This window comes from Sorex fumeus, unplaced genomic scaffold (genome assembly GCF_029834395.1).
Source record: "Sorex fumeus unplaced genomic scaffold, SorFum_2.1 ptg000063l, whole genome shotgun sequence".
Classification (NCBI taxonomy): domain Eukaryota; kingdom Metazoa; phylum Chordata; class Mammalia; order Eulipotyphla; family Soricidae; genus Sorex; species Sorex fumeus.
The window spans coordinates 9,166,936-9,180,534 of record NW_026606120.1 but is presented as its reverse complement, the minus strand read 5'-3'; the positions used below and the strand labels follow the sequence as shown (position 1 = coordinate 9,180,534).

The 13,599-nt window shown below is 44.7% G+C and overlaps 1 long non-coding RNA gene across 1 annotated transcript; it reads left to right on the top strand.

Moving 5' to 3' along the window:
* Positions 1–5,868: 5,868 nt before the first annotated feature.
* LOC130035222 (uncharacterized) lies at positions 5,869–13,313 on the top strand. The gene is made up of 5 exons (XR_008794221.1): positions 5,869–5,999; positions 7,407–7,502; positions 10,786–10,898; positions 12,129–12,247; positions 13,168–13,313. It is a non-coding gene; the product is annotated as an uncharacterized LOC130035222 (long non-coding RNA).
* The last annotated feature ends 286 nt before the right edge of the window (positions 13,314–13,599 follow it).

The window sequence follows — 13,599 nt, the reverse complement described above, 5'->3', positions numbered from 1 at the left end:
AATTGGGGGAACAATTACACATAGGTGTGGTCACAATCAATAGGGGTAGAAATCAACAGGGGTAGAAATCTTAGCCTCAGGGAAAGCCACTCCTAGGACAGATCCTTTCTCAGCAGGAGGACCCACCCTAGAGTGGAATCCCAAGGGTGTGTCTCTCCTCTCCTTGTCCGACATCATATAAGCATATATGATATAAATCATTTTGTATGGATACAGTAAGAAATATCTTAAACTTATAGAATTGCTCTCCTAGGGCCATCTCAATCTCAGACTACAGTGCTCAGGCCAGATAGTCTTTCCTACCCCTAGCAGGATCCTAGTCTTGTCATTACTTTTGGATCATGACAGCATTTGTCTATGATCAAACTCTTAACTTATAGTTAAGAATCGTGGCACTTTGGCCTGGCCCATTTCGATGCCAGGGTAGCTCACCGCTTGCCCTGGGTCCATTCAGTCCCTCGTCGGGACCCTGCTTTTGGGGTGTTAGGAACTAAAGGCAACTGAGGCTTAAGTCAAGAAAGCAGATGCCCGGGAGTGAATAATATTCAAAGCCAATCAAATCCTAAGTTACAGAGCATAATGTTAACAGTCTTCCTGTATCTATACAAAAAGGATATTGCTTTAAAGTAAACTGTTCATAAGGCATAAGGAAAGGAGAAAGGCAATATTTCATTCATACATATAAAATCATAGATTTCCGGGGAACTGATCTTACAAATTAACAGAGTCTGATTAAGGGGAAAGCTGATTAACTGGGTGGGGAAGAGAGCATAGGGAAGACTGTTTACAGATAAACACAATGGAGTGGAAGTGCCTCAGGAGCACTGTGATGGGAGTAACCAGATAAACCTAAGCTTCTTGTGGAAGGACAAAGCAATGTTATCCTACAAAACTTGTTGGTGATGATTTGTTACAGGCATTCTCTATTCCAACACCAGTTCCACCACCATTGTCACTTTTGCCTCCAATTTTCCCACCACCCCTCAAGGGTGGGAAATTATACCTCCATAATAGGCCCACAGTAATTTACTTTATAGTGTTTGTTACGGATAAATTGCTAATGAAATGATCAAAATGTATTTCCTTAGAAAAAAATTAGTGTAAATTGTATCTCACCATGGAAACATTAGTCTTGTATGAGATTACTAAAATGTTGTTACAGATTAAGCCTTCTGTATTACTGTTTGGTTAGTCAAATGGGTTGCCTTCTGTGTTACATCCCATCCAATCTGGTCTGCTACTACTGGATAGTCAGTGTTGTAGAATTTGGAGATGTTGCACGGCCGCAAAGTGGCCTCACGCTCCAGGAAGTCCTGAATTTTTAACCAGGTGGAGGCTTTGGGGTGTGGATGTGACTGCCTGGACTTCTGGAAGTATAGGGAGATGGGGGGAGGTAGTCCATTCCAACCTCCAGAAAGTTAGGAGATTTCAGTCACAAAGACCTGCATACCCAAATTCTCAGCAGTTTAATTTCTAGGTGAGACTTGGTTCTAAGACAGCGGAGTCTGGCCAGAGACATGGTGGAGATTTTTCAGTGTGGGAGCAAGCGGCTTGGGGGCTCTGTTTTGGTGGGGCACTGGACCAACTTGCCCCCACTTCAGGGTGTCCCAGATATCTCAGCCTGATCGGGTGTCTGAGAATATTTTTTGTAGCAAGCTAATCTCTTTCAAAATTTATTTGAGTCTCTGAAGCAAGGTTGGTAGATGAGCTTACATGGTATCAGAAGTGGTTCCCCAAACATTTTTAGATTTTATCAGATTATAAATAAGATTGTTGTGGGGCCATACCTGATAATACTCAGGGCTTACTCCTAACTCTGTGCCTGGGAATCACTCCTGGTAGGGCTCAGGGACCGAATGGAGTGCCGGAGATCAAACTCAGGTTGGCCAGGTTTGCCAATACAAGGCAAGTGCCCTACCTGCCATACTATCTCTCTAGCCCCTCATGTCTTATTTATATATGAACTATAAAAATTATTTCTTAGATTTCATTACAAGTAATAGTATATGAAACTTATTTGCATATATGTTTTTCTTGATAGGTCAAGAACTTATCTCTTTGAATCATTTAGTGAGTATGTTTGATTTTTCTTTAGTCTTTGCATATATATATTGAAGACCTGTCATGTGGCAGCTGTGTCCTGGACCCTGGGATAGAAGTTGGACAGTCAGTGTCCTTAATCACGACTATCTGGTGACTCAGACAAAAGAACAACCGTTCCTTTGTCATTACGTGTCCTCTACAAAAGTCTGGCACTAATATATAGTTGTACCCTGGCCAAGCTGGTGGATATATGGTCCTCAGTGTCATTTTGTCATAGAATTGATGAGAAAGAAACACTCCCAGTCAACATTCAGTTAAATGGTATTATTTCAAAACCTCATTCTACTGTACTTTATATCTGGTTCTGTTCTAAGTTCATCTTCAAGAACCTGTCAATGGTTCTGAGTGAGTCCTGATGTGCTCCCAGCAGCACTCGCCGATCTAAGGGGAGGCCTTCATATTCTGACCCAAGTCTGTTAGATATAAAGGATTACTTACCGAAGAATACGTTATGTTTTTTAAATATATAATTCAAATTTTACCTCTTGGTTTCATAGTCACAATTCCAGAGGTGGGAGTGTGTGCGCACGTGTGTAAGGATGTGTGTAGGCTTTAAGAGAGTGAGCAGAAGACTGGCCATACTGACACTGGACATTGAAATGGGCGCTCTTTTCAGAAAAGAAATTTAAGTATTAATTAATTTGACGTTATAAAACATAAGAGGGTCAGGGAGATGCTCACGGAAGGTCCAGCACCCAGTGAGCCCCTGAGCATCGCAGGGTACAGACTGAGACACCTGGGCATAAGACTGTGCTGCCTGGCTGAACATCACCAGCAGTGACCCCAGAGCCCATCCACCCCCACCCACAGCACCACTGGAGGTCTTTTTTTTTTTCTTTTTGGGTCACACCCAGCGATGCTCAGGGGTTATTCCTGGCTCTGCACTCAGGAATTATTCCTGGCAGTGTTTGGGGGACCATATGGGATGTCGGGTATCAAACCCAGGTTGGCTGCGTGCAAGGCAAATGCCCTACCCGCTATGCTATCGCTCCAGTCCCACTGACACCTTTTTTTTAAATATTAAAATATGAAGGAGCCAGAGTACAGCAGGTAGGGCGTTGCCTTACACATGGCTAACCTGGGTTCAATTCCCACCACCCCATATGCCTATGTGGTCTACTGAGCCCCGCTAGGAGTGATCCCTGAATGCGAAACCAGGGATAAGCCCTGAGGAATGCCACCAGGTGTGGCACCCCTCCAAAAGAAAAAGAAGATTGAGAGAGGTAGTACAGTATTGCCTTGTATATGGATGGCTCCAGTTTGAGCCCCTACATCATTTAAGATCCCAGAAGTGATCCCTGAACTTAGCAAGGAGAAGCATCTCAGCCCTGTTAGGTCTGGTTCCACCCCGCAAATTTAGGGGGCCACAGGGTGATTCAGAAGACCAGGCACTTGTATGTAGCCAACTCAGTTCTATTCCTGTCACCATATATGGTCCCCTTGAAATGCAGAATGAGGCTCTGGGTTTGATACCTGGCACAGTGCAGGGCTGAAGGTCGATGGACAGTGTTCCATCTATTCATAGGCCTGACACCACTCAAGGGACAAAAGATTTCTTGTGTAATGTGTGTTCCAGTGTTGGAAATCTTGAGACCATCATAATATTCTTCCCACTAAATTCTCTAGTATTGTTTTTTGTTTGGTATTTCGGTCAGGCCTGATGGTGCCCAGGGCTTACTCCTGACTGTGAGTTTCAAAAAAAAAAAATTTGGTGTCCAGAGGTAAGGTAGGATGGGGGGCAGGGGAGGACTACTGGGATCATTGGTGGTGGAGAATGAGCATTGGTGGAGGGTTGGGTACTCGATCATTGCATAACTGAAATGAAAGCACAAAAATTTCTAAGTCTACAACTGTACCTCATGGTGTTTCACTAATAAAAATTAAAAAGAAAAAAAAATCAGTGGCCAAGAGCTGTTCCCTCGATAGAGGGACAAAAGACCAGGGGAACAGAGTAAAAGGGCCCCAGGCAGGTCAGTAGACAGTTTATTTCTCTCTTCTCCCTAGTGTGTAGTCCAATCTCTCCCCTTCCAGCACAATCGTAGTTGTAGTTTTGGTCATAGTACCAGTCATCATAGTTTCCTCATCCTAGTCTCCTTGTAGACCTCAAAAACCTCTTCTCCCAGTCCTCGTCTACATCATAGTCCTGACTACCCCTTACGGCATAGTTATATAGAAATCATGGAGGTGGGATACATATAGGTAGGGTTGAACATTATCATAACAACAGAGTTGTGAAGTCACTCCTTCAGGGAAAGCTCTAGGAGATTAACTCAAGGAAAAAAATCTCATCTAAGGGTTCAGCACTCCAAATTACTAGGAGATCTGCTCAAGGGCGGGATTCTATCTAGGGTATATTACTTTCTCATTTATCCAGTAATCCATTTAACCAATCATAGTGAATTTACTTCTTATAATATTTCTAGTCATTTTGTATGAACACAATAAAAGATAGATATATTAAGCTTAAAGGTTGACTCTTCCTGGGGACATCTCACTATAAATCCCAGACCACAGTTCCCAGGCCAGGTTAGTCTTTCTTAACCCCAGCAAGGTCCTTATTCAGTTACTTCCTTTTGGGTCATGGCAGAGTTTGTTCCATGACCATGTTCTTAATTTATTATACTTATAGCGCTTAGCTTGTTCCCTTTCGATGCCAGGGTAGGTTACAGCTTGCCCTGGGTCCATCCAGTCCCTTTGTCGGGACCCTCCTTTTGAGGGTGTTAGGGAGTGAGGGCAAGTGAGGCTTAAGTCAGGTAAATATGATGGATGTCCAGGAGTAAAAATTATTTGGAGTCAATTAACTCCCATGTTACAAGGCATAGTCTCAACTGTCTTCCGGTGTCTATACAAAAAGGACATTGCTAAAACATGCAGGTGACATAAAGGAAAGAGAAAAGCAATATAGGATTACTAGTGCCTGATGGAATTGGTGTGCCTCTGGGGCACTATTGTGGGAGTAACTCAATAAACCTAAGCTCCCTAAGGGAGGAGCAAGGACAACTAGTGCTATCCAACACTGACCATGCTCAGAGGGCCAGAGGTGTGGCATCCCCTAGGTCAGCCACCTGCAAGGCAAGAGGAGCACCTCAATCCCTGCGCTCTCTCTCAGGTCCCTTTTTTTAGTGTGAGCTTTTAAAAAAAGAACTAGAAGACCTCAGCACTTTATGATCCTTAATTTAGTTCGCCAAATTCCTTTTCCAAAGGGTTGTAGCCGTTTGCCAGTAATAACTGAGCGGAATATCATTGGTTACTTACTGCTCAGCTTCTTGTTACTTCGGGTTTACTCCTCTTTAGAAATAATCACTCCCAACAACCTAGCCAGACTATGAGATGAAGAATCATCTTGTGGGTTCACTATGCATTCTTTCAGGGGTGCGATGGGCACTGGACTGCTTGGGGCTCCTTGGTGAAGAAGTTCTGTGTTTACCATAGAATATGTTTTACTCAAAGCGTCCTCAGGACTGGAGAGAGTCCTCAGTGGGCTGAGTGTTTGTATGCAGGATGTCCAGATTCCATTTCTGGCACCAGTAAAACTGAGCCCTGAGCGCTGCTAATAAGACTGGCCCCAAAACAAACACATAATCTCTGTGAAAATTCTATTTATAGCTCACTTGAAGGATAGTATTGAAAGGTGGTAAATTCTGTCATATTTCGTCTCAGGAAATGAAACGTCTAAAATTTTAGTGTTAGTTTTGTAGGCACCACCAGATTCTCACCAACGATTCGATTTGTTCTTTGCTTGCTTTGTTTTCGTTCCAGGAATATTTTCTTTCACCATCAGTAGATATACAAGAACAGGTTTATCATGTTCAAAAACTCCACCACATTCTAGAAATATTGGTCAGTTGTAAGCTTTTCATTCATCTTCAACATGAGCAGCTTTTTTCTTTAACACAGTAAAGGTAAAGGTAAAGGCCCTCCCGTTGATCGTCGATTTGCTCGAGCGGGCCCGTAAGTACTATTTTATTCTTTAATTACATGAAAATAACTCCGGTTCTAAATCGTTACAGCTAAGGTATAAGATGTACCAGTTTTAGCACTTCCTAGCTTCCTGGAAGTTTTCTTGCACTGAATCTTGGGTTCTCATCTATAAAGAGAATATATTGGGGCTGGATAGTACAGCAGGCACTTTCTCTGCACAGGGCTGACACTATTCCAGTCCCTGACACCCTATTATTGTCCCCCAAGCCTGCCAGGACTCTGGCCCAAAAACTAAACAGAACAATTTGAGCCACGTTAACCATCTTGATTATATCAGTGTAGATCAAATACTGTTACTCTGTCAACAATATCGCTGTGATTGATGAATTTTCCTTTGCTGTCTTTGCGTCAGTGCCTGGGACCCCACACGTGGAGGCAGGAGTGTTGGGAATGACCCTTATGCCTCGGGACAGTGCCAGGGACAGAAACCAAAGCCTCATGTTTGCAAAACACAGGTGCCCTGCCATTGAGCCCCACCAAAATTGCTATATTTGGCGGGGCAACTGGAGTAATAATACAGTGGATAAGCCGCTTGCCTTTCATCCAGCATCCCCGGTTCAATTGTTGGCATGCGTAGGGTTCCCAAGCACCACCAGGAGTAACCCCTGAGCGCTGATGAATATGACCCCCAGAATAAGAGTTACGGTCTCCTTCTGCCAGCCTGGTTGCAGTTGGTCAGTCAGGTCCACCTACTCCAGATTGCCAGTGTCCAGTTCCCAGTGTGGATCTGGGCCTTGGCCTGGAACCCTTTATCTCTAGGGAAAGAAGTCTGCCAGAGTCTTTTTCTAAACCAGACATGGCCTCAGCTGTAAGGGGGAAAGCATGAAAGTCTTCCTGTTTGCAGAATCAAAAAGAACTTTTCTCCCTTAAGAAAGGGAGAGATGGGAGTGATGGCTGAGCGGGCTGAGCAGCTGCTTTCAGGAGCCCCCCAGTACTGCCGGGGAGCCAGAAACAAGACTGGAAAATTATATGTGTTGTATTACTCAGAAATCACGGAAATGTGTTTCATCTTCCTGGCCTCTTGTTTTTACACATTTAATGTTTACTCAGGCTCACCCAAAAAAATTTTTTTGTTTGATGAATGTGCCTGTTCATTTTGAGGCAAATCATTTTGAGATCACTTGTGAAAGAAAACATGCATCTCTGGGTCTGGTAGGGGTCCGTGAGTTACTGCTTTCTTGTCTGGCCTGGAGTTTACTCTTACTGATGCATTGGCCATTACTCAGTACAATGTTGCCCTTGTGAGCTTTAGACCACCAAAAAAGTTTGATCACCAAGTGGCTTGCTTTTCTAAAAGAAGTCTTTTTCTTTCTTTTTTTAAGATCCTGTGTAAAATATTACAAACAAAACCCTCTTGACGAGCAGCACATCTTTCAGCTACCCGTCAGACCAACCGCCGTAAAGGATTTGTACCAGAGGTAAATGGCCTGGTGGCCCGTGTTTCACCTGGGCCTTGTGCGACCATTTCAGTGTTGGTTCCAGGGGGCTCTTTGTCTGGTGGGCTTCTGCCTCTTCCCAGACCTTTCTCTGCTCGCCCTCTCAGCTCTTGTCGTTCTCTCCCTTTGTAATCTCATCTAGACAGAACAGAAGGAATAGCAGATTGGTAAAAGAGACAGAGAGGGAGTGATCCGGATAAGAGGGCAGAATGAGAGGTGTGCCTGTGTGGGCAGCAAGGGCCGTGATGACTCTGTCCTCCGCAGACATTGAGGAGCCACCGTGGGCGAAATCTCTCCTATTCAAATCTCTCCTTCCGGAGAAGGCAGCTGGAATAGAGAAGGGATCGCTAAGAAAAAGGTGGCTGGAGGAATCGGTCGGGATGGGAGAGGTGTGCAGAAAGTAGATAAGGGACCAAACATGATAACCTCTCAGGGTCTGTATTGCAAACCATAATGCCCAAAAGTAGAGAGAGATTATGGAGAATCATGTCTGCCATGGAGGCAGAGGGAGGGTGGGAAAGGGGGGTTATACCGGAGATATTGGTGGTGGGGAATGTACACTCTGGAGTGATGGGTGTTTGATCATTGTGTGACTGTAACCCAAACATGAAAGCTTATAACTAACTCATGGTGATTCAATATAATTTAAAAAATAAAGAAAAAAAAGAACAATAAGTAAACTTAATAAATAATAAAGTTGACAAATAAATAAATTTAAAAACCATGTGGTTTTGACCTGTATTTCTCTAATAGCTACTGTCATTAACCTTTTTTAATTTTCAGTGTAAAAAGTTTCTTAGCTAGCTATGTAACCTTTTGATAGAAATGTTCCTTTAAGTCTTTAAGTACTTTGTCATTTGTCAAAGTCTTTTTTTTGGGGGGGTCATACCTGGGGATGCACAGGAGTTACTCTTTGCTCTGCACTCAGGAGTTACTCCTGGCGGGCGGTGCCCAGCGGACCATATGAGATGCTGAGAATCCAACCCGGGTCGGCCGCGTGCAAGGCAAACACCCTACATGCTGTGCTATCTCTCCAGCCCCTGTCATTTGTCAAATTCTAATTCAGTTTTTTAAAAAATTTTTTCTTGAATTTTCTATATTCCATATACTTAAGCAGATAGATGACTTGCAAATACTTGTCTTGTTCTGTGGGTTGGTTTTGCTTTCTTGGATGGTGTCATTTGAAAATACAACATTCTTGATTTTAATGAACTTTAACTGATTTTTTCCTTTAGTGTTCATACTTTGGTTGCCACATATAAGAAAAGACTGTATAACCCAAAGGAAAAATGATTTGCACCTTTGTATTTATTTTATTATTCACAATTAGTTTTTTATATATATGGAGTTAAATTTTGTATATGGCATGAGGATTTTTGTTCATATGCTTTTTTTTCTTTTGGGCATATCTAGTCATTTGAGCATCATTCTTCGACTAATGATACTTTGTAACATTTTATTAAAAATTAATCTATGGGGGGAAGCGATAGCACAGCGGGTAGGGCATTCGCCTTACAAGTGGCCAACATGGCCGACCCGAGTTCGATTCCTCCGCCCCTCTCAGAGAGCCCGGCAAGCTACCGAGAGTATTCGATATGCCAGACACAGTAACAACAAAGTTTCCAATGGAGACGTTACTGGGCCCGCTCGAGCAAATCTACGATCAACGGGAGGGCCTTTATGGGGGGAAAAATCTCTTCTTCCTCCCTCCCTCTCTTCATTTCTCTCCTCGCTTGTCAGCACCCTCAGAGTTGCTTAGCAGATGTCACCAGTGACCTTCAAGGGTGGGGAGATGGCTTCAGGGACAATACTTAGGCTCTGTGTCTCCCAACAGCAGGTATGAGCTCTGAGCAACTCACTGGGAAGTGTTCCAGCCCTCACACCCCCACCCAAAGGGGGTTTGGTGGGGCCGAGGGGTGGGGGGTAGTTCTCATGTAAGAACTAGTCCACCAATTCTCTTCCTTTAATAAAGAGATTGTTAAGACTTCCACCATTCAACATTTGAACTTGGGCCGTCCATTATTCTGTCATGTAGACATCTCTTTGAATTCAACCTCTCACTGCACTCCCAAGACTGAGAGTGCTCCTCCTCCACCTTCTCTTCCTCTTCTTCTTCCTCTTCCTCCTGTTCTTCTCCCTCTCCCTTCTCGTCCCTCTTTCTCCTCCTCCTCCCACTTGGTACTGGGCATTGAGCCAGGGCCTGGGACAAGCATGAATGTGCTCTGCCCTTTGAGTCACAGTCCCACTGAGAATCCCTCTCAAGTGCTTCCTTTGCCCGCCTCATCTGAGTTTTCACTGGAACTGTCCCCTCTGCTCTCTTCTCTGTGTGACTGATTACATTCCTGCTCAACACTTGACTTGATTTGGAATTTCAATAGGTGACAACTTGCATCTCCATTGTGCTCCAGAGCTGACGGCCCAGGTCCCTGGGTGCCTGTGCAAGTTTCAGCACCAGCACCAGTGTCCTGTAGACGTGCGGGCTCAGAACCCAAGGCCCTTCCCGACACAGGCTCAGTCTCTGCTCAGGCGACCATTGCTAATCTTCACCTAATGCCCCAAACAAATTGGGGTGTGACATGTCACTCGCATTCCTTACGCCCCTGTACACAGTAGCCACTTCCTCCTTACAGACGCCTCACTCAGCGTCTCCTTGCATGCCATCATTGCCTGCTGTAGTGCCTGGTCTTTACATCTACATATGGAGGGTCAGGTGATCTTTTCTGTTTCACCTGCTCCTTGACCTTCCTGAGATCCGAATCCCCCGCTTCCTCCTATCGAAATGGCTTTCAGTTGCTTCAGTGCCCCCAGCCCTTGGGCCCCCACTACTGGCTTCTGCCCTTTTCAGTTGAGGACAGTGTCCATGCCCTCCCACGTCCACCGGGGCCTGTCCTCGCCCTGCAGTCCCCTGATGAGCTCGGTCACCCTTGCCAGGGCCTCCTTTCCTCTGAGGCCAAGCAGGTTCCTCCCAGAATCTTCATTCCTATCCTAGTTTCCCTCCCTCTCATGACTCTGCTATTCTGTAGTTGCTGCTATTGTGGGGGTCGCTCCCAACAGTGTCTGGGTGGGAGTGGTCGGGGTTCTTGGGTGCCCCGGCTCCCACGCAGGTCCGCAGCATGCTCTGCCCTCAAGCCTCTTCCCACGCCCTGTGACTGCGGTGGGGGAGCTTGGAGCTTTGTCACGCGGTGTAAAATGGAGGCAGTAGGGAAAGGGCATGGTTGGACCCCCCACTCCCAGCCCCAGCCCAACTTTGATCTTTTTTTCTTAGTGAGAAGCCACAGAAATGGAGAGTGGAAATAAATAGTGGTCACAAGAAGGTGAAAACTGTTTGGCAGCTGAGTGACAGCCTGCCTGTGGACCATCTGAACTCCCCCAGAGTCGGTAAGAGGGTTTGTGGTACTGGAGGCTGGAGGTAGTGCAGCAGGTGGGGTATTTGCCTTGCACGCAGCTGACCCAGGTTCCATCCCCGACACTCCATACGATCTGAGTATAGGGCCAGGAGTGAGGCCTGAACGTACCGCTGTGGCCCAAAACAAAAGAAAAAGGTTTTCCACTGGAAAATAAACAGTGATCATTTTTGATCATTTTTGTCACTCTTGTGCCTGGTTTTAATTAATTTTCCTGAACTCTAGGTGCACAGTGTATTTATTCGGGGTTGGGGGGAGCAGTAAATAGCACCCTCCTCATCCTGAACAGAGGACAATCACCAGGGCCATGGGAGAGGGGTCAGCCAGCACATTACAGTAGGACAGGGGGAGAGGTCACCCAGTGGAAATGCCACTTACTCCGTATATCCTGGTGGGCAGACTGAGCAGTGGTGAGACCCCCATCAGCTGGTTTCTAAGACTCCCCCAACCTGGCCCATGTCAGTTATAGACAGACTAGGTCTTTGTGTAACTAACTCTCACCAAACTGCCCTCCTTCGGTAAGTCGCCCAAGAAGTTTCATACATATGCTGCTTCTCCATATGAAGCTGTCCTCTACGTGTAAGGGCCGAGTGAGGGCCTTCCAGTACTGCAAGGGTTACGCAAAATCAAATTTTAGCGGTTTAAGGCAAAATAGAAGACTTTAATGGCCCATACCAGTTTGCTGGGGAGTAACTGTAATTGATACTTGTGGAATTTCCAGAAAATATTTATTCTTTCTCCCCAAAAGTATATGTTGTGATATATATATATATATATGTATGTATATGTATAAAACCTCCCTCAACTAGAATGTCTGCCTCTCTGCTCAGATGGTTGAACTGTTAAGTCCTAAAGAAACTGGTGACGGTTCCATCTTCTCTATATAATAAAAAGGCAGGAAGCTCTAGAAAATTAGAAGTCAGGGCTGGAGAGAGTTTAACAGCTCAAGTGCAAGTTTAGAAGGAGATCATATTCAGAAAATGATGAAACACTGATTTCGACTACCTTGTTTTGTGTCGGGGCCACACCTGGCGATGCTCAGTGGGTACTCTTGATGGTGCTGATTGAACCTGGTTTGGTTGCATGCAAGGCAAGCACCCTCCCTGCTGTGCTACCCCCAGGCCCTCAGCTGCTTTTGATTATTCTAAAAGTTCATTTGTACTTGTGGTAGAAAAGCCAGTAAGTTCTGTGTTTCTCGTTACAGATTTTTCTGAGCTAACATTCAATGGTAGCTTGGAAGAGAAGACGTGCTTCACCACCATGATCACCAGCAGCCAAGTGCATTTCAAGTGAAGTTTGTGGGCGGGGCTTGTTCAAGGTAGTGTGTTCATTCTCGGGATACTGTGAGCTGTAGTCAGCACTCACGTTTGAATTCTTTCAGCAACAGAAAAGCTCTAAGTTAAATCCATAAAATTTCTTTGAGGTAATTTATTGAGAAAGGGAAATTGAATTTAGCATAAGCAGGTTGGTTTTATTTTTTGTTCTTGTTTTTGTTGTTTTTGTCTTGTACCAGAGATAACAGGGGTTCAGGTATTTGCCTTGCATGTGACTGACCCATGTCCCCTGAGCACCACCAGGAGTCAGCCCTGAGCACTGCTGGGTGTGATCCCCAAAACTAAAAATGAACAAAAGTTTGTCTTAAATACAGAAATAATGAAGCTAAAGATGTATTTTTGAAAATAAGAATGCAAATTTTTTTCCCCCAGCTCATCTCAGAAAAGGATCTAAGTGGATGCTCATTTACTTGGTATCCACCTAATGCTTTGCCCTGGTTGCCTGAATTTTGTCTATAGATAATTGATTGTCATGTATAGAACAGTACTGAGATGGTGATTTTTAGCTTAAGTACTGTTTCTGGGAAGATTTGGAGTGGAAAATAGTTCATAGAATAGTTTGTGACGATCCCTTTTTGCAAATTGAAAATAAATGCATAGTAGTAAAGGAGTCTAAGCAATAGTAGAGCGGGTTGCCTCTTGCCTTGCACACAATGAATCCAGCTTCAATCTTGAGAATCCCATATGGTCCTCGATCTCTGATTGCAGAGCCAGGAGAAAGCCACGAGAATCACCAGGTGTGGCCCAACAACCCCCAAAAAACGCCACTAAACAAAGACCCCAGGCATTGACTTTGAGAGGGGTAGTATTACAGATGGCTTTAAGTTTTGGTTGCTTTTATTTTCTAATTCTTAAATCCTACTATCTGATCCCTCCTCTTCCTTCTCCTTCCCAGGAAAAAAAAAACAGAAAGAAAAAAAAAAATCACAGCAACTGAAAACAAATGTACATAAACACTCAGAGCAGAGCAGGAAATGGTGATGATTGTCCTCTACCAGCTGCCCCGAAAGCTGCCAAATGACCAACCTCTCAGGTGTGTCTCCGCAGGAGGAGCATCAAGAACACTGCAGCGAGCAGGACACAGAGGGTCAGGATCATGATCTCAGTCACCATCTGCATGGGGCCCCGCAGAGCTTCTGAATGGGAAGAAGACCAGAGCCGAGCATCACTGCACTGCTTCATCTGCAAGCCTGACTCTGCCTGGGAAACTTAGAAGGCATCCCTAAACTCTCTGCTTGGTCTTGTTTGCCATGATAGCGAACCTGGTGGACTTAATCTTATAAAAAATTGTGTGAGGGCTTTGTAAAACATTTCTGAAGACAATGGGATAAAGGATGCCTG